Here is a 20,300-nt window from a genome sequence, read left to right as displayed (position 1 = left end):
TATTATCCCCCATAGTGGCCCCTGCACACAGTATTATCCCCCATAGTGGCCCCTGCACACAGTATTATGTCCCATAGTGGCCCCTGCACACAGTATTATGCCCCATAGTGGCCCCTGCACACAGTATTATCCCCCAAAGTGGCCCACCCATGAACAATTATTATACTCTGGGGGTATTTTCAGACCCCAAAGTATAATGATTGGAGATCCAGGGGAAGAGACAAACATAAAAAAAACAAAAAAAACAAAAAAAACAAACACTGTTACTTACCTCTCCCTGGCTCCGGTGCACTCCCTGCTGATTTTGCTATCTTCAATGTTAGTACAGACGTCACGTAAGCCAGCCCTGTGTCACAACGTATAATGATGCCGGCCTGGCCCATGTGACGTCACCAAACAGGCCTGCAGAAGACCAGGAGAGTCAAGTAACATTTTTAACTGTTTCTTATCTCCCCTGGCCCTCTGATCGTTATACTCGGGGGTCTGAAAAGATAGATATAATGATAGTAGTGTTTGTTGGGGTTCGTGGGCCTGTGGTGTGACTTATTGATCCCCGCTTGGTCCGCCAGGCCTCCTAATGTCCCGCGATAGTTGTGCCATTGGCGAGCTGTATAGCGGGCTCTTAGTTAACACTTACAGTGCCAGTGCAGGTCAGACTTGATGATCAGACTGGTCCATCAGATTACCATTGGGTTCCCGTGGGTCCAGGCTCTAACCCAATGATACAACACATGTCCACATTTGAAGAGTACTATAGTCTATTTCCTAAGGGTTACTTGGAGAGTAGAACCGTGGAGACATATCTGATAAACTCAAGGAACCTCAGTCCGACACTGCAGGTAGTGATGTGCAGGGTTTCCAAGGCCTTGTCAACAATCTGTAGGTGCTGGTAGGAGAAGCCTGAGGGGTTAGTGCACATTACTTGGTTTCCCATGAACGTCATACGTGCTCTCCAGCACTGGATCTGCTATTTCATTGGTTTGGCAGAAGATCATGATGCAAGAAAGGTCCATCAGCGATCAAACCTGTCTTTCAAGAAACTCATTAAGGTACAACAAAAAAGTAGCGCTCGCTCTCCTACAGCTGGTCCACACCACAACCCCGATGGCTGAACTAGAAATTCCAGTACAAGGTCCTATCAGATCCAGGATCTAGCAGGGACCTCACCTCCCATGCTCCATTTGTAATATTCACAACTTCTTATGAGGTAGAAGGACCTTCGGGTCACCTCAAGCACCAGGGCCCGGGTGCGACTCGGCCTCTTCATCTCTTCAGCCCAATGTTCTAGGTACCATGTGCTAATTTTGGTGCAGGCAAGATCTTCTGACCCATATGGAGAGGCATGAGGCCGTCAAATCCTTGGGCGCCATAGTCACTGCTGGAGCGTCCTCTAATAATAGGTTCATTAGGATTATTCCATGGAGGGAGCGGCACAGATTGCTCAGTTAATGGGGCGGCATCGGGGGCGGCTCACAAGGGAGATCTGTTCCTGGACAAAATAACCGCACACTGATAAGACCCTTGAGGCTTTCTCTGGACATCTTGCACCGTCAGGAGACTTCGAGGACTCGCTCATTACTTTACAGTTCAGGCGGATAATTGGAAAGCAAAAGCTTCGTGTGCCAGAAACTCGTAAACAGAGGCGATGCGCTTATCTACGGCAGCGATGGAGTCAGCAAATGCCAGGTCCACGACTGGGAGCGCCTCGGATCCTGTGTAGGAGAAGCTATATAGGACACTCCGGGGTTCCTGTGACACAAGACCCTTTATATCAAGTATATTGTCACGAATCATGCGGACAGGAAAGTAGAATGTGAACCACGTTCCTGTCCGCATGTTCTGTACGGAGATCTGGTGGCAAGCACACGGACCCCATTATAGTCTAAGAGGGTCCATGTGCTTTCACTGCACACCGCATTCAGTAGTCCGTTCAGGTGCGTGGGGGGGTCCTCATGCGGACTCCCCAGAACGGATTACCGACGCAGATGTGAATGAGGCCTTAGTTTGCTACAATGGATCAGTCTGCAATCCAGGATAGTGAGCTCGCAGAGGATTGCCTACACTTCTCAGGCCCGGTTCACATCTGCGTTCAGTATTGCATTCAGGGAGTCCGCTTGGGGACACCTCGAACGGGGTGAGCAGTGAGCAAAGAGGCCACATGGACCCTTTAGATTACAGTGGGGTCTGTGTGTTTTCTGCGCGGTGTCCGCACGAATCATGCGGAGAGAATAGTACTACAAGAAGTCATTTTCTCGCCACAAGATTCGTGCAGACACCAGTGGTAGTCTATGGGGTCCATGTGGTTTCTTTGCTAACCACTTTGTAATGTGTTTGGTATTCCATTCGGACGGTCCCCAAGCATAAAAGATGAATCTATGGCGCTGTGATTTTTCAATGACACCCACTTCTGTTACCAAGACAGTGGGCAGAGAGTGTAGTCAGGTTGGAAGAGGTCAGGGATGGCAGCATTACAGCAGTCAGGCAAAGGGTAAGAACGGGCAGCAGACAACCTGGGTCAAATACCAAGGATTATGGATGAGACGTAAGGTTGAGCAGATCTTGAGATTTCAGGATTGATTTTAAAATCCGATTTCCGATCATTTTCCAACCGATCGCGAAATTTGCTCAATCGCCGATCAAGATCTGATCTTTCCCGATCGCTCAACCCTAATGAGACGTTAACCTTGTAAGTAAAGGGTGGCACCGGAAGAAGGGAAAGGGTCCTTATGAAGTCTGTAACACCGGAGCATTGATTAGTGACCGGCACATGTTTGCTCTTTAAGAATGGAGAGTCAACGCACACAGTAGTAGGGGAACCAGGACGGCAGTGGTGGGGAGAGCGAGGTCAGGAACGGTGGCCACAAGCATGATGGCGGTGTAGGACCGCAGAACATTGGCCAGGACACGGACTGGTCAAACCTGGACTTCATTAATAACACCCTTTCCCCGAGGCTTACATCACTCCCGATACTCAGTTACCCTCAGGACTTACAGTAGGGCAGAATTAGGCAACAACCGGATAGTTGGGAAAAACTCGTCTGTGGACCACGTGAGATAATAAAGCAGCTGAGGAGGAGGTCACCAAACTAGCGAAACCCTCCAAAGGAGGCCGAGACTTCCCATCTGTCTGATCACCTGATGGGTCCGCCGCAGGGTACAGGATGACGAAACAGCAGGAACCCAGCAGAGTACACGATGTACCCCAACATGGAGCAATAAGAAATGCAGTCACTTAACAAGCCAAGATAAGAAGATTGACCCAACGCAACAGAAACTGATATCATTGCACAAATAGAGTAAACTTGGGCGTACGAAGTCTCAGTGCCACGGGCGGCCATTGTCCTTATTGCCCTGTCTCAGACGTATAGAATGCAAGAACGTCAGATTCCTCGAAGTTCTTTGTCTTAAGGCTAATTGAAGATAAATTAATCCTGTCCACACCTTTTACCTCCGATAGACTACTGCGTGCACTTAAAGGGATCTTCCATAATTACTAACTGATGACTTAGGACCCCTGCCGATCAGCTGAAGAGGGTGCAGAGTTTGGGCGAGCGCTGGAGTCTCTTTAGTAATTACCACGCACAGCGCCATACATTGTATAGTGGCCGGGTTTGGAATTGCAGCTGAGTCCATTCACTTAAATGAGACTGAGCCGCGATCAGGCCACCGATGAAGGTGAAGTCACATGACTTGTGACACACAGGGTGCGGCGATGCCATGTCAAACTCCATCTTAGACGCTCTCTTATTAGACGTATGGGTGTATTTTTGGGGAAAGGGGGTTAGGTAGCGGGGCATATTGGAGTACTATACTATAACGTCCCTTAAGTGCCCCCATACAATATAGTGCCCCTCCAGGTCCCACACGGTATAGCGGCAAGTACAATTCTCAGCTCTTGGTCTCCTCAGTCCTGATTAGTACATTAGGAGTCTGTCAACAAATGTTCAGTTTCCCTGCAGCGCCCCCAAAGGGGAAACAAAGCATTACACACCACTTATGGAAACCCATAAGGTTTTCCAGTAATACAAGGAGGTGCTGGGCCCATCTTAGGGGTTATGAAGAGGATTTGAGGCTGTTTACAAGATAAATCACATTGTAACCCAAGAAATGCCGCAACACAAGCACATGCAAAATACAGAGAGAACTTATGCAAAGTGCCGTGTTCACATTTACTCAGTTTACATAGGAATAGGAATCTATTTATCTTTCAGGATGACTAATTTGGGGGGGTAGAAGAGAATTTCACCTACGTGGTCAGAGATCCCGCGCCGCTCCTACTGGTATTCTACTACACAGCCAAATTAAATGGCTAAATTGAGAAAAATCCAGATAAGCGGCCAAGAATTACAGGTCCCGGCCTGCTCGCTGCTCCCTGCCATGTACTGAAGTCAGCAAAGACGTCACTTACTGCATCTCGTGTAGGGATACCAAGTGTGGGCCGGGAGACACGGGGGCATCTGGTGGGGAAACGGTGGCAAGGTGCAAAGGATCTGAGGATGAACTATAGGGAACATCTATGGCTGGCGCCATGTAGAGGAATCTGTGGTGGGTGCTATGGGGGACCTGAACCTGTTTGGCTACCACTATGGACGTCTGTGGCATAGCACTCAAGCGGTATCCATTACAGGGGACATTTAGGTTTCCTAGGTGGCATATGGCTAGCACTATTGGGGGGGTCAAGGTCTCCCTATGGAGGACCTCTCCATCTGGCTCTGTGGGGTTGGTACCCGAGTGGCAAGTAGTGTGGAAGAAGTTCTTGGGCACAGCTTTGACGCATCCTATGGCACGGGGCATCTACACCCAGCTACTGAAGACATCCATGGCAGTCATTGTAGGGATAGCCAGGTCACTTAAGGGGACATCTGAGGCTGCAGTGCACACAGAACTACACCAGGATTATTGGAGATATTCAGATTGGTAAACAATCCCCAAACCCGAGGGGTCAAATCCTAAGACATGAAAGTCTCTTCGTGCCTCTTCTGACAGCTCAATGATATTCTGTTGACATAGAGCATTTGCTAAAAATTTCACAGAGGTGCATTAGAGTATCGCAATGTTCCCATTAATATCAGTATTGGGGCTATAGTTTGCACATGTTGCACGTGCCTATAATGTGCACTATGGATGGGATACATACATTATATATATATATATATATATATATATATATATATATATATATATATCGCTTTACCGACTCTCCTCCTATACAGCAGACATCTCCATCCCCTATAGGAGAGAACCCCTTTAATATCTATTAACCCCATTTTCATAGCCTTACAATATACGGTGTATCCTCAGAATGACTAGGGTAAGGTATATACACGTCATTACCATAGATCTCAGCAGTCTGCCTGGTTACGACTTGCTGTGACTTGTAGTCCCCAAACAAGCCAGACCACAGGTTGCTAATTCCATTCCATTCTGCTAATTGATCAGCCATGCTTTGACACCCAGAGCAATTATCACTATATTTAACCCTCTAGTGTCATCCCCAAATGCAATACCCCCTCCCACCACGCGTACACGACACCGCCATGTGGGGGCGCTGTGTTCATCACTCCGCAGCGTTACCCCATCGATTGCTCTTTGTAAAGTACAGTCCGCTAGAGGACGACGAATGGACCAGCGAGGGGTTAATCTAGAACAGGGAGCCACAACAAAAGCAGCAGCCAGGCGGCACAGAACAATGGTGGTATATGCATTCATTGTGGCCCCCTCCAATAGTGAGCCCCCTACCTTCACCTCCTCCCTCTGCATGGAGATGTCTGCAGCTGACATGACAATAACAGGCACGTCCCTGACCTGCGCCCAGGAGCTGACAATCCACTGACCTTTGTCTGCCGGAGCCCTGAGAGTGACTGCTGCCTGGACTGTAATACTGGAGTGTAATATACCACAAGACGGGCGGCTGGTCCTGCCCATAGGGGGCGGTGCTAGAGCTGCTGCCTCTACAGGGGGAGATCCTTGCTTTTCTTGGGCACATTGCCCCCAGCCTGGCAGAGAATCCTCAATCCACAGGCTGCAACCTATTTATACCACACCGGGCGCAGGCGGAGACTCTCAGATAGATGGGGGGTCGTATTTATATCATGTCTGATACAAGGAGAGATGGACGGCTGCCATGACTGCTGCGGCTGCTGCAGAACATCTTGTGGCATACTCATTAGACGTAACGGATGATCGCTGCAAACTGGGACCTTTCATCTCGTTATATACAGTAACCCCTTAAGGACTGAGCTCATTTTTAGATTTTTTTTTTTCTCCGCGTTCCAAATTTATCCCCAACGTATCGGTATGTGGTCTCGTTTTCTCCAGGACAAGTCGTCATTTGCGTAGACGCCGCGTTTTGGTCCTTACACATTGGCGTCTAATTTATATTCATTTTTAACGAGAAAAATCGAAATTCCGATGTATTTTTTTTTTTAAAGATTGTAGACTGGGGTTGAGATCTCAGGATCGATTTTAAAATCCGATTTCCGATCGTTTTCCAGCCGATCCCGATCGTGAAATTTGCTCGATCGCTGATCGGGATCCGATCTTTTCCAAACCCGATCGCTCAACTCTATTGTAGACTTATCATTATAAGTTAAGATAAGATAATCCTTTAATAACCGGCGCTATAAATGATGGCGAGGGTTGTTACGGTCGCAACATCAAATATATTTTAGGTCTTGGGGCAGAGTTATGGAAGCTGTAGATGAAATGAAAGCTGCAACATGATTGGACAACACAGTCTTGATATTGCTATTCCAGGGACAGGGGGTAACTTGCTGATCGGTGGGGGTCCAACTGCCGGGACCCCACCAATATCAAAATTTCGAATGGGGTGACAGGATGGACATCAGGCGCCACTCAATGGGACCACTAGAGACACCCAAAACACTCAGTGGTCCCGTTGAAAAGAATGGAGCGGCGCACGTCGCCCTTCCATTAAAGACCGGGTACGCCTCAGTTTTCGGGATTGGTGGGGGTCCCCACTGATTACTAAGTTCCCCCATGTTCTTTGGATAAGGGGTAACTTTCCCTCAATAGAATACCCCTTTAATGTCAATTCTACCCATAGTGTCACTTTTGGGGGTGTCCCAGGGGTAATGTCTCAATTTTGGCCCCATAAATGTTGCCTTGATGTGACCCCACCAATTTAAAGGCTACTTTTTTTTTAGACACAGCACCACACCAGTTCATGTCAGGTATTACAGTTCAGGCCCCGCTAGAGAGAATGGAGGTGAGCTGCAATACCACACACAACCTGTGGGTACTTGTGGCGCTGTTTCATGAAGAAAGCAGCCATGTTTATCCAGTTCCATACAACTGGGCTTTGTCAGGATGAAACTATAGGATCATTATTAGGACGACCATCATCTACAGACAGCAGAAGAGAAGCAATGATGGAAACAATCGAGACGGTGTCTTATGTCACACACCCTATAGAGTGATGAAACAAAATAACCCAAGGGTGCCGATGACAAAAACAACAGAGTGCGCACCCACTAAATATATAAGAACATATGACTGCTGTGCTGACCAATTAAAGGGGCTCTCTACACTGGGTGACCCCTTTTCATTGAAAGGGTCCCCTAATGTTAATTTAATCACACAACGTCTTGGTGCAGAGGTTATCATCTAAAATCTGGAGTGAGTGTTTCCCTGCAGCGCCACCACAGGGGTGACAGAGGATTACATCATCGTCATATGTATAATGAATGGATGTGTTGGGTCCTCCAGAATGTGAGACACTCTTTACAGCCACTTCAATCGATGGGGTCTTGATTTGAGGGACTCTACCTATACTAACTCCCTTGGCAAAGTTTGATAGTGATAATGATAATGAAATCACTTAAAGGGGTTTTCCAAGGTGAATTCATTCATAGGATAGGTCAATTGCAGATTGGCAGGGGTCCAACACTGGGACCCCCACCAATCATTAGTGACTGTGGATTGCACTCGATGACAAGCAACTAAACCACCAGTAAGAATCAGATTGCCAGGGATTACCGTGCATAGGCAGAGGGTTGGAGCTTATTAAGAGGCGGAGTTTGGACTTAATACTAGTACTTTATGCACAGTAATATTACATCTCCTTTCTTAATCACTGTTCACACCCTCGTTGTCTGCTGTGTCTCCCGCTAGAGGCCAAATTCATTGCATCTTAAGTCCATATAAAGGTTACGGGTCGGTGACTAATATCCTTAGTGGGTTTTCTCTGAGGTTTGTGTCTCAAAGTGCAGATCCATGATGTCTGGGAATATCATTGTCAGACAATGGCTCAGATTTACTAATTGTTAGACAGTGTAAACTTAGGCAGTCTGATACTACACCAGATTGATCACAGTGACTGATGCGGGATAATAAATCTGCTGTATTTTTGCACTGTATAGTCTTCTTTATACTACCTTTTAGTTGGCTTACTTGGAGCCAGAATATGTTGATGTATAGCATGTTGAAAATTTTAGCCTAAACTAGATGCGCCATATTTACACCTGTGTCCTGTCATAACCATAATATTAAATCTGGGCCATTGTCCTCAAATTAAAGACAAAACAGAGTTGAAATCTGGCTCAAAAATAAGGTGATATAGACATAAACTGGATAGTGTAAAGATATGCCAGATTCATCATTTAGCATCAGACTTATAATCAGTCACTGTGATAAATCTGGTGTAGTATCAGACTTATAATCAGTCACTGTGATAAATCTGGTAGGGTATCAGACTAATAATCAATCACTGTGATAAATCTGGTGTAGTATCAGACTAATAATCAGTTACTGTGATAACTCTGGTGTAGTATCAATATTATAATCAGTAACTGTGATAAATCTGGTATAGTATCAGACTTATAATCAGTCACTGTGATAAATCTGGTGTAGTATCAGACTAATAATCAATCACTGTGATAAATCTGGTGTAGTATCAGACTTATAATCAATCACTGTGATAAATCTGGTGTAGTATCAGACTTATAATCAGTCACTGTGATAAATCTGGTGTAGTATCAGACTTATAATCAGTCACTGTGATAAATCTGGTGTAGTATCAGACTTATAATCAATCACTGTGATAAATCTGGTGTAGTATCAGACTTATAATCAATCAATGTGATAAATCTGGTGTAGTATCAGACTTATAATCAGTCACTGTGATAAATCTGGTGTAGTATCAGACTTATAATCAATCACTGTGATAAATCTGGTGTAGTATCAGACTTATAATCAATCACTGTGATAAATCTGGTGTAGTATCAGACTTATAATCAGTCACTGTGATAAATCTGGTGTAGTATCAGACTTATAATCAGTCACTGTGATAAATCTGGTGTAGTATCAGACTTATAATCAATCACTGTGATAAATCTGGTGTAGTATCAGACTTATAATCAATCACAGTGATAAATCTGGTGTAGTATCAGACTTATAATCAATCACAGTGATAAATCTGGTGTAGTATCAGACTAATAATCAGTTACTGTGATAACTCTGGTGTAGTATGAATATTATAATCAGTCACTGTGATAAATCTGGTGTAGTATCAGACATAATCAGTCACTGTGATAAATCTGGTGTAGTATCAGACTTATAATCAGTCACTGTGATAAATCTGGTGTAGTATCAGACTAATAATCAATCACTGTGATAAATCTGGTGTAGTATCAGACTTATAATCAATCACTGTGATAAATCTGGTGTAGTATCAGACTTATAATCAGTCACTGTGATAAATCTGGTGTAGTATCAGACTAATAATCAATCACTGTGATAAATCTGGTGTAGTATCAGACTTATAATCAGTCACTGTGATAAATCTGGTGTAGAATGTTACCAGTATTCATATAGGAGGAATATCAGCGACATTTTGGCTATTTCTCTGTTATATACAGAATTGTTTAGCATCTCTCCTTGTATCAGACATGATATAAATACTACCCCCCATCTATCTGAGAGTCTCCTCTTCCGGTGAGTATCTATTACCGCAGAGTATATTGTCCCGGATAATGGACTTTTATCGTAACTGGATATCTACAGAGCGAAATGAAAGCATTTAATAAAATATCCATAGAAACGTGAACCAGCGAGCTCTGAGGCCGAGGACGTCAATGTGCCCAGGAAATGCGATGTCTACTCTGCGGGAGCAAAATCTGACTAAAAGGAGTAAAAACAGCAATAGCAGCAATGCAGATACATTACAAAGATGATGGATATAACATCTGGGGGCTGTAGGGGCGGAGCTTGAGTGATGACATATATTATATTTACCAGGCGCTGCTCCGCAGATATATGATGTCATCGGTATAAGTGCTGGCTCCGTTATCGGGATGAGGTCAGGCCCCTGTGTTTGTGTTCACAGTATTCCACCCCATCGTGTGACCTCTGCTCTGGGAGAGTCGCCGTCACCATCATTAGTGTTAATCTTTAACGTGACATCTCTGTAAACAATCCCATCTCTTACACTAATATCACATCCGGCGAACTCTCGTGTCAAGCGGGCGGCTGTGAATCAGTAACAGGTCAGGTCACGTGACCAAATTCTTCTTTCTTTTGGGTCACATCTTGCACAATATTGTCACCTGACACCCAGGAATGGAATAAAGCAACTTCCATTGGAAAGGCAGTACCCCTCCCAGACTGCGGGGGCAGCATTTTGTCACATGGCAGGTTTATAGTGTAGGGAAATCAGGGCTTTACAACTTAGAGGCCTTGACAACAATCCTATTGAAAGTGTTAGTCTTATGTTCGGTGACGCATTGTGTGGTATTTTGTCACCCCTTCCCATATGGTGTATAACTATGTATACCGTACACTATCGGTGTGGTGTATGATATGCAAATTATTACACCATGCAGCGCCCTCTCTTCACCATACACTATTAAATTATTATACCATACAGTACCTAAGCAGTAGTGAGGCACAATACCAAAATACCGCCATACTGTGCTCACATAATACCTACATACAGTGCATATAACAACAACTTCATACTCATTTTTACCCCCAAACGCACCTCTGTAGGCCTTGGTCTGGCACCTTGGGGTACTACTTAGCCGGGTCTCGGGCTAGGACCAGGACTGTGACCAGTAGAGGGAGTTAATTGCATACGTGCTGTGAGCTCCCTCTAGTGGCAGCTACAGTGATTGCCATGTTCTGTGACTCCAGGGTTCCTAAACCTCAGGCAGAGAAACTCTTAGTAGTCTATGCCTTCTGGCATGAACCAGGAGGCTCAGGATGAACCATTGTAAATCTGTGCCTGGTGGGCGCTGTCAGGGGAATGATCTTTTTGCACATTTCTGGATGCCCGGTGACAGATGGCAGCTCTTGTTAATACTGTGTGGGCAGCAATGGATAGACAGGGACGTGGGAGGAGAAGTATTGTAATGTGATTTATGGGAGATGTCAGGTGAGCGGGATAGCAGAGCTGAGATTGCAAACAGTCGCTGCTGAGTATTGTCACCTACCTGAAGGTCACCAGAGCTGGCATATCACATACATATATACACGTACAGTATATATATAGTAGCTATAGGGAATCAGCAGTCATTACCTGGCCCTAATTCTATGCTCTGGGGCACAGGAACATAACGTTTGGGGTCTGTTATCTCTGTCTCCTACAAAACCAGAGGTCAGTTTACCTGCAGTAGTCAGTGACTGTGGTGCGGAGATGTCTTATAAGGCAGTCTTTGGGTGACACTGATTATGGGGACATCCTCTGTCTGAAACTGGTAATAGAAGTCGTCTCTGTGTGACACTGATTATGGGGGGAGGATGGGGGGGGGGGCCTGTTTGACACCAATTAGGAGGAAAGTCTTTGGGTGACACTAATTATACAGGGGGTTTGACACCAATTTTGAGGACAGCCTCTGGGTAAGACAGATTATGTGGACAGATGGTTGTGACAGTATTTATGGGGAAGGGGCAGCCTCTGAATGACACTGATTATGAGGGGCAGTCTCTGACATTGATTATGTAGTCAGACTTTGGTTGATTCTGATTATGGGAAGGGAGCAGCCTCTGACAATGATTAGAGAGCAGTCTTTGGGTGACACGGATTATGGGGACAACTTCTGGGGTGAAACTGATTATGGGGAAAGTCTCTGGGTGACACTGATTATGGGGAAAGTCTCTGGGTGACACTGATTATGGGGAAAGTCTCTGTGTGACACTGATTATTAGGACAGTCTCTGGGTGACACTGATTATAGGGGCAGTCCCTGGGTGACACTGATTATGGGGGCAGTCTCTGGGTGACACTGATTATGGGGGCAGTCTCTGTGTGACACTGATTATGGGGACAGTCTCTGTGTGACACTGATTATGGGGGCAGTCTCTGGGTAACACTGATTATGGGGGCAGTCTCTGTGTGACACTGATTATAGGGGCAGTCTCTGGGTGACAATGATTATTCAGACAGTCTCTGGGTGACACTGATTATAGGGGCAGTCTCTGTGTGACAATGATTATGGGGATAGTCTCTAGGTAATACTGATTATTAGGACAGTCTCTGGGTAACACTGATTATTAGGACAGTCTCCGTGTGACACTGATTATGGGGAAAGTCTCTAGGTAACACTGATTATTCAGACAGTCTCTGGGTGACACTGATTATGGGGACAGTTTCTGGGTGACACTGATTAGGGGGGAAGTCTCTGGGTGACACTGATTATGGGGGCAGTCTCTGAGTAACACTGATTATAGGGCAGTCTCTGGGTAACACTGATTATTAGGACAGTCCCTGGCACTGATTATGGGGACAGCCTCTGGGTTAAAAACATTATGGGGACAGTCTCTGGGTGACACTGATTATGGGGACAGTCTCTAGGTAACACTGATTATTCAGACAGTCTCTGGGTGACACTGATTATAGGGGCAGTCTCTGGGTGACACTGATTATTCAGACAGTCTCTGGGTGACACTGATTATAGGGACAGTCTCCGTGTGACACTGATTATAGGGGCAGTCCCTGGGTAACACTGATTATAGGGGCAGTCCCTGGGTGACACTGAATATGGGGGCAGTCTCTGGGTGAAACTGATTATGGGGGCAGTCTCTGGGTGACACTGATTATTCAGACAGTCTCTGGGTGACACTGATTATAGGGGCAGTCTCTGTGTGACAATGATTATGGGGATAGTCTCTAGGTAATACTGATTATTAGGACAGTCTCTGGGTAACACTGATTATTAGGACAGTCTCCGTGTGACACTTATTATTGAGACAGTCTATGGCTGACACTGATTATGGGGAAAGTCTCTAGGTAACACTGATTATTCATACAGTCTCTGGGTGACACTGATTATGGGGACAGTTTCTGGGTGACACTGATTATGGGGGCAGTCTCTGGGTGACACTGATTATTAGGACAGTCGCTGGCACTGATTATGGGGACAGCCTCTGGGTTAAAAACTGATTATGGGGACAGTCTCTGGGTGACACTGATTATGGGGACAGTCTCTAGGTAACACTGATTATTCAGACAGTCTCTGGGTGACACTGATTATAGGAGCAATCTCTGGGTGACACTGATTATTCAGACAGTCTCTGGGTGACACTGATTATAGGGACAGTCTCCGTGTGACACTGATTATAGGGGCAGTCCCTGGGTAACACTGATTATAGGGGCAGTCCCTGGGTGACACTGAATATGGGGGCAGTCTCTGGATAACACTGATTATAGGGGTAGTCTCTGGGTGAAACTGATTATGGGGGCAGTCTCTGGGTGACACTGATTATAGGGGCAGTCCCTGGGTGACACTGATTATGGGGACAGTCTCTGGGTAACACTGATTATTAGGATAGTCCCTGGGTGACAATGAATATGGGGACAGTCTCTGGGTGACACTGATTATTAGGACAGTCTCGGGGTAATACTGATTATTAGGATAGTCCCTGGGTGACAATGAATATGGGGACAGTCTCTGGATAACACTGATTATTAGGACAGTCTCTGGGGTGACACTGATTATAGGGGCAGTCTCTGAGTGACACTGATTATAGGGGCAGTCTCTGGGTGACACTGATCATTAGGACAGTCTCTGGGTGACACTGATTATAGGGGCAGTCTCTGGGGTGACACTGATTATAGGGGCAGTCTCTGGGTGACACTGATCATTAGGACAGTCTCTGGGGTGACACTGATTATAGGGGCAGTCTCTGGGGTGACACTGATTATAGGGGCAGTCTCTGGGTGACACTGATTATAGGGGCAGTCTCTGGGTGACACTGATCATTAGGACAGTCTCTGGGTGACACTGATTATAGGGTCAGTCTCTGGGTGACACTGATTATGGGGGCAGTCTATGACTGTCCTAATTACTTCTTTTTTTTTTTTATAACTCAAATTTTTATTGAAAATTTTTTTAAACAATAAGAAAAGAAAAAACAATTACAAGTTACAAGGCGAACACCCGCCCTGCGAACAGAAAAAGCACACAGTGCAATACAAAATACAATCAGAAGAATAAAAAAAAAAAAAAAAAAAAAAAAAAAAAATTAAAGACAAAGAAAGCAACATAGAAAAAAAAGAAAAAGGAAAAAAGGGGGGGGGAGGGAGGGGTTAGTGGGACAGATGAGTGGGGGAGAGGACTAAATGTGGGGGGTGAAAGGGTAGGTAGGGGTGAGTGTGAGCAGTCAGGAAACCAGTGAGAGCGCTCGCCAGGTCATCCATACCACAGCCAGTTGGGAAGGGCTCGGGAGCAACCACTGGTCAAATACCTGAGACGAACAACAAGAGTATCAATCAGAGGAGGGGTCAGAGCCCAGGAGCGTCCGGTACTCTGCAGACTGTTGAAACCTGAACCAGTAGAACCAGGTTTTGATGTACGCCTCAGTCGTGCCATGCAGGAAAGACGTGAGATTTTCCATGCGCATTATCTTGTTGACCTTCGAAATCCAGAGGGAGAGAGGAGGAGGATCCACTCGTTTCCAAAAAAGGGGGATACAAGCCCGGGCAGCGAGGATCAGGAATCTAAGTAGGGAACGCTTAAAGACCTTTACAGAAGACTCACAATGATTAAGGAGGAACAGGGCAGGGCCCAAATGGTGAGAAGTTTCAGTAAGCTGGAGGGTTATCCGCTTGACCCCCTCCCAGAAGGACGAAAGGGCAGGACAGGACCAAAAAATGTGTAGCAGCGTGCCTTCCTCGTCGCCACAGCGCCAACATAATGGGGAGACCTGAGGAAACATAGCATGGAGTCTCGTAGGAACCCTATACCATCGGGACAAGATTTTGTAGCTGGCCTCCTGGTGGCGAGAGCTGATGGAAGCAGTATGAGAAAGGCGAAAAATGCGCCTACGCTGCTCCTGAGAGAGGGAAAGGGATAAGTCAGATTCCCATTTCAACAAGAACGGCGAAACAAAGTCCTCCGGAGGTTCAACCAGGATCCGGTAAGTGAGCGAGAGGGAGTGGCGAAGGGGGCCAGCACCAACAAAAATCTTCTCCAAGGGGGTAGGTTCGACGCGGAACTCTGCAGGAGCAGGGAGAGAATGTAAAAAGTGACGAAGTTGCATCCCCCGCCAAGCATCCAAAGGGGGCAGCTCAGGAGGGGCCTGGGAATTCAGAAGTGTAGTCCATCCCCCAGCGTCCTGGAAGTGACAGGCACGGAAAATCCCATGACGGCGCCAATTACGAAAAACTCGGTCAAACATTCCAGGTGGAAAGGCAGGATTGCCCAGCACTGGGAAAAGAGCGGAATCCTTAGGGAGGAGAGTGGAGCGAACAAGGCCCCTGGAGCAAATCCGAAGCGTGGGACCAAGGGTAGGGTGAGAAAAGAGAGATGACAATGAGGAGGAGTCCCTGTCCTAATTACTTCTAATTACAGCCTTGCCCCCTGCACTTCAGGCAGGAGCTTACAAGCCCAGACAGTCACTTTGGCTAAATCTTTGGACCATCCAGTATAGTTCACTTTGTTGGAGGATGGGGCTCAGAATTCTGGAAAGAAAGCACAGAAGTCATTTGGGACCCTCTTCCTCTGTTACCTCTGATGAGGGTGGGCACATCAGGCCCCATATGAGCCGATTCCCAGCACTCAGGTTCTCAGTCCACCAGTATACTGTATATTCCAGGTCTCGCGCCAATTTCCACTGGTCTTTTTTATTACCCAACACCTCCCTCTAGTGGCCAGAAGGGGCAGTGACCTAACCCAGGATCAGGCCAGACTGTAAACCCAAAAAATCATCTAATAAAATGATAGGAATATTTGGCACAGGTCTAATACTTCTCACAGCTGTGGGTTTGTTACAATTCTATCCTGTATATCCAGCAGCAAAGCTGTGTGTCCTGAGTGTTTGTTGCAATGTATCGGTGCAGGTGTTATAGGGGGGTGAGGTAATGTGTAATACAATCTCCCCGCTTCAATGAGTCTATGAACACAGAGGAGTCTATTCTATAACCGGAGGCTTTTGTGTTCACTGGGGCCGGGGCCTGAGTGCGAGTGCGGGGGATTGTGTTACAAAGGTGCTGAAATCTGGAGCTGGGACAAAGTCCTTGTGAGAACTCGTGTGGACTGAGGGTGGAAGCCGCCATTGTATCATGGCCTTATAACACGATCCCATACAATATACCGCAATACTAATATACAGTGTTAGGTCCTGGATCTGTCCCCGTTATCATGTATACTTCTGGACAACACAATGCCATCCGTCAGCCCAGGATTGCACATAATGGTAAACACGGGACCTTGTAGGGCTGGAGAGAAGATTCTCCAAACTGCCTTTTATACTGTAGACCGCTGAGATATTCTGTCCTATACAAATATATCAATGGGGTAACAGCTTTGGGGGCCTGTACAGTTTGGGCTTCGGTCAGCATTGTAGATTACGGCCCCTAATTCTCCCCTAGGGTGTAGCACAGCCCACTGTCCTCACTCCTCTTCCCAAAAGTCTTAGGCAAGCACAATACATACTACTGCACATGGCCGATGATGTCACAGCGCACCAGAAAGCGCAGTACACGGTACTAGTACAAGTGGCATGGCCGTGTGTACTTCCAATTTACCCCCAACCATCAGGAGACCCAACCCATGAGCCAAAGTGGCCATTATGGTTGGTGCAGCAGATAGCCCAGTTGCTGTGTGAGTGCATCTTACTGCGAGAAACTCCGGTAAACGTCTTGACCAGTGGGATTGAGAACAGAGACCACGCTCGGAATCTGCCTCGGGAGGCAGCAGGAACCTCACATATTTCATGAGTATATCTGACTGCAGAAAGTGGCCATTGCTTGAGAGGTCTGGATTGTGTCTCTTCTTGTATAAGTCTGGAGTCTGGAGAGTAGATGTAGAGGTATCAGGTTCATACAAGGACAGGAAATCTTGGTCTGATACTTGTGATGTCATCAAAAAGATCTTCTGGAACTTGATGGTTTTCACTCACTGACCTATTGGGGACATGTGACTGTTCACTACCTCCTCCAGATCCTGTGCAAGGTCTCCCTCACGATTGTGCCAAATGTTCTATTAGGAGAAATAATTCTGATACATAAATAGGGAACATCAGTGGGGTTGTCTTAATGGGAAAACACCTTTAGGTTTTTCCCCCGTAGACCCATCAGCAGACTATAGATGACAACCATTGAATGGAAGCCACCCTACATTCTGCTGACAGATTCATAGGACAATGCAGAGAACCTTAATAAGACCCTATTAGGGAGATAGGAGGACAATGTAGGCCAGTATTCATGGGGTACAATACCTAGAAGACTCCGATCTGCTGGATGATGGCTCTGGAAGATGGCATGAGCGCGGGTAAAGAGTGGGCTCTTCCCAGTCACCTCCAGGACCTGTCGCTCAATCAGGACGTTTTCTCGGGAGACCTGAAGTAGGCGCCTCTTCTTCATGGATGTGAGGCCAACATGACCTGGAGGACACAGAACTTTAGACCTGAAGGAAAGGCCTGTCCTGCCATGACACGTGATGAGAAGACACGAAGCCGGAGATCCCACCTCACACACCAGGGAGACGTCACAACAATTCCTAATACTTAGATTGCCAAAACCGCCCTGTCCAAGGATTTTATGGAAGGTTAAGCTTTCCAGCTGTATGGAGCCACTTCCGGCAACTGTCCTATACACTATACAGAAGCAGAAAGCTCCACCTAGACGCCATCTCTGCAGCTCAGATACCACCGATGTCACAGTCACTGCAGTGCTGGGGACTCGGTACAGCTGATCGGTGCATGGGCCGGCTGTCAACCTCCACGAACAGATATTTATGGCCTATCAAAAGGAACAGAATCCAGAACTCATTGACTTCAGTGGTAGCTCGTGGCCAGAAGTTACCCTGTCCTAAACTTAAAGGGGCTTTCTGGGCAGAAAATATTTATTTTATAAAGCTCTCTTAGTGCTAGTGATGGGTTAATAAATACACACATATACCTTTAGCAGTGTTTGGAGTGGTTTCTGGGTGTCTCTGGTTGATGCTGCATCCTCTGCTTTTGTTTACATGGTATTGGGTTCCTGCTGTGCAGCTTCTACACTAGTTCCCTCTCACTCAGCCCCCCTCCCTGTCTCCCTAGCCTAGTGATCCCGCCCATTACTAGCCCCTCCCACATCATCCTAGCCTAGCAATCCCACCCATTACTAGCCCCTCCCACATCATCCTAACCTAGCAATCCCACCCATTACTAGCCCCTCCCACATCATCCTAGCCTAGCAATCCCACCCATTACTAGCCCTTCCCATCTCCCTAGATAAACTATTCCACCCACTACTGGAAGACAGGGAGGAGCCATCCCAGGACACAGGAAGGCTTGGTAATTATTGATGGGGATTGTGGGGGGAGGGGTAAGAGTAATGGTGACATTCCATTTTGGAAGCACTAAAATGGAACCTCACCGGATTATCAGAAATTGTCCCTGGGGCGGTCACATGATCACTCCAGGAATATGGGTAATTAGATTTTAATTTTTTTTAAATTGAAGTAAATTAAAATTTTGTTGGGGGGAGGGGGATTATTTTAGGGGTTAATTCTTAGTTTATCCTGGACAATCCCTTTAATGGCTCGTGTTCTCTAATGCAAACACCACATACATTGACAAATAATATGGTTGAAAATGTCAATTTGTTGTGTATTGTATCCTTATAAATTTCATGTCCATCTGCTAATAGGACAAGCCCTGTCCGGGGAGGGGGGGGGGGGGGGAGATCCTATCAGGACACCTCTAAGCTGGAGCCCCTCTTGCCATGGAGGACTTGGAGTGACCATGTATTATGTGGTCTGTCATTGATATGAATGGACACCATGTAATACCGCACTTCTCCTATAGTGGTCACCACAGAAAAATATTCTAAATTATATATATATATATATATATATATATATATATATATATATATATATATATATATCTCCCTATATTATAAAAATTGTCTGTCTGTCTGTCTTCTAATGCGAACCAAACGACTGGACCGATCTTCACCAAATTTGGTACAGAGACACTTCAGGTATCCGGGAAGGTTTAAGACGAGACTCCAACTCACCGTTGCTGAGATACAGCATTTCAAACACAGTCCCCCCCCCTTAGCCAATACAAACCTGCAAGACTTTCACTCATATTCCAACTGCAATACACACGGTCACTCCACATGCACAATACAACACTTATATCCAAACTGAGATACACGCATCAGAGGATTAGATACACAGATCAGCACACAGTATCACACACCAGAGGATTAGATACACGGGTCTGCACACAGTCCCACAAACCAGAGGATTAAATACGCGCTTCTTCACACAGTTCCACACACTGAAGGATTTGATACGTACGTCTGCACACGGTTCCACATACCGAAGGATTAGATACAGGCGTCTACACACAGTTCCACACTCCAGAGGATTAGATACGCGCGTCTGCACACATTTGTACACGCCATAGGATTAGATACACGCGTCTTCACACAGTACCACATGCAGTAGGATTAGATACGTGCGTCTACACACAGTTCCACACGCCAAAGGATTAGATACGTGCCTCTTCACACAATACCACACAGGGGAAGATTAGATACGTGTGTGTGCACACAGTACCACACTTTGGAGGATTAGATACATGCCTCTGCACACAGTACCACAAGCCAGAGAATTAGATACGCGTCTCAGCACACAGTACCACATGGGGGAGGATTAGATACGCACATCTACACACAGTACCACATGCGATAGGATTATATATGCGCGTCTGCACACAGTACCACATGCTGGGGGATTGGATACATGCGTCTACACACAGTTCCACACACTGTAGGATTAGATACGCACCTCTTCACACAATACCACACAGGGGAGGATTAGATACACGCATCTGCACACAGTACCA

The 20,300-nt window shown here is 46.2% G+C and overlaps 3 protein-coding genes across 3 annotated transcripts in view; 1 reads left to right on the top strand and 2 right to left on the bottom strand.

Annotated features, from left to right (window-relative positions):
* Positions 1–5,951, bottom strand: part of LOC142196052 (glycerophosphodiester phosphodiesterase domain-containing protein 5-like) — a 52,866-nt gene extending 46,915 nt beyond the window's left edge. Inside the window, exon 1 of the mRNA XM_075266243.1 lies at positions 5,835–5,951. The gene's annotated coding sequence lies outside the window, so the exon portion shown is untranslated. The remainder of the gene's footprint in view (positions 1–5,834) is intronic.
* Positions 1–20,300, top strand: part of AAMDC (adipogenesis associated Mth938 domain containing) — a 215,401-nt gene that overhangs the window by 72,709 nt on the left and 122,392 nt on the right. The gene's annotated exons all lie outside the window — the stretch shown is intronic.
* Positions 1–20,300, bottom strand: part of LOC142194137 (glycerophosphodiester phosphodiesterase domain-containing protein 5-like) — a 227,434-nt gene that overhangs the window by 184,439 nt on the left and 22,695 nt on the right. The window lies entirely within an intron of this gene.

The sequence above is a fragment of the Leptodactylus fuscus genome, chromosome 2, assembly GCF_031893055.1.
Source record: "Leptodactylus fuscus isolate aLepFus1 chromosome 2, aLepFus1.hap2, whole genome shotgun sequence".
Lineage (NCBI taxonomy): Eukaryota > Metazoa > Chordata > Amphibia > Anura > Leptodactylidae > Leptodactylus > Leptodactylus fuscus.
The sequence above is the reverse complement of the archived record's forward strand: the minus strand, read 5'-3'. Positions and strand labels throughout refer to the sequence as shown.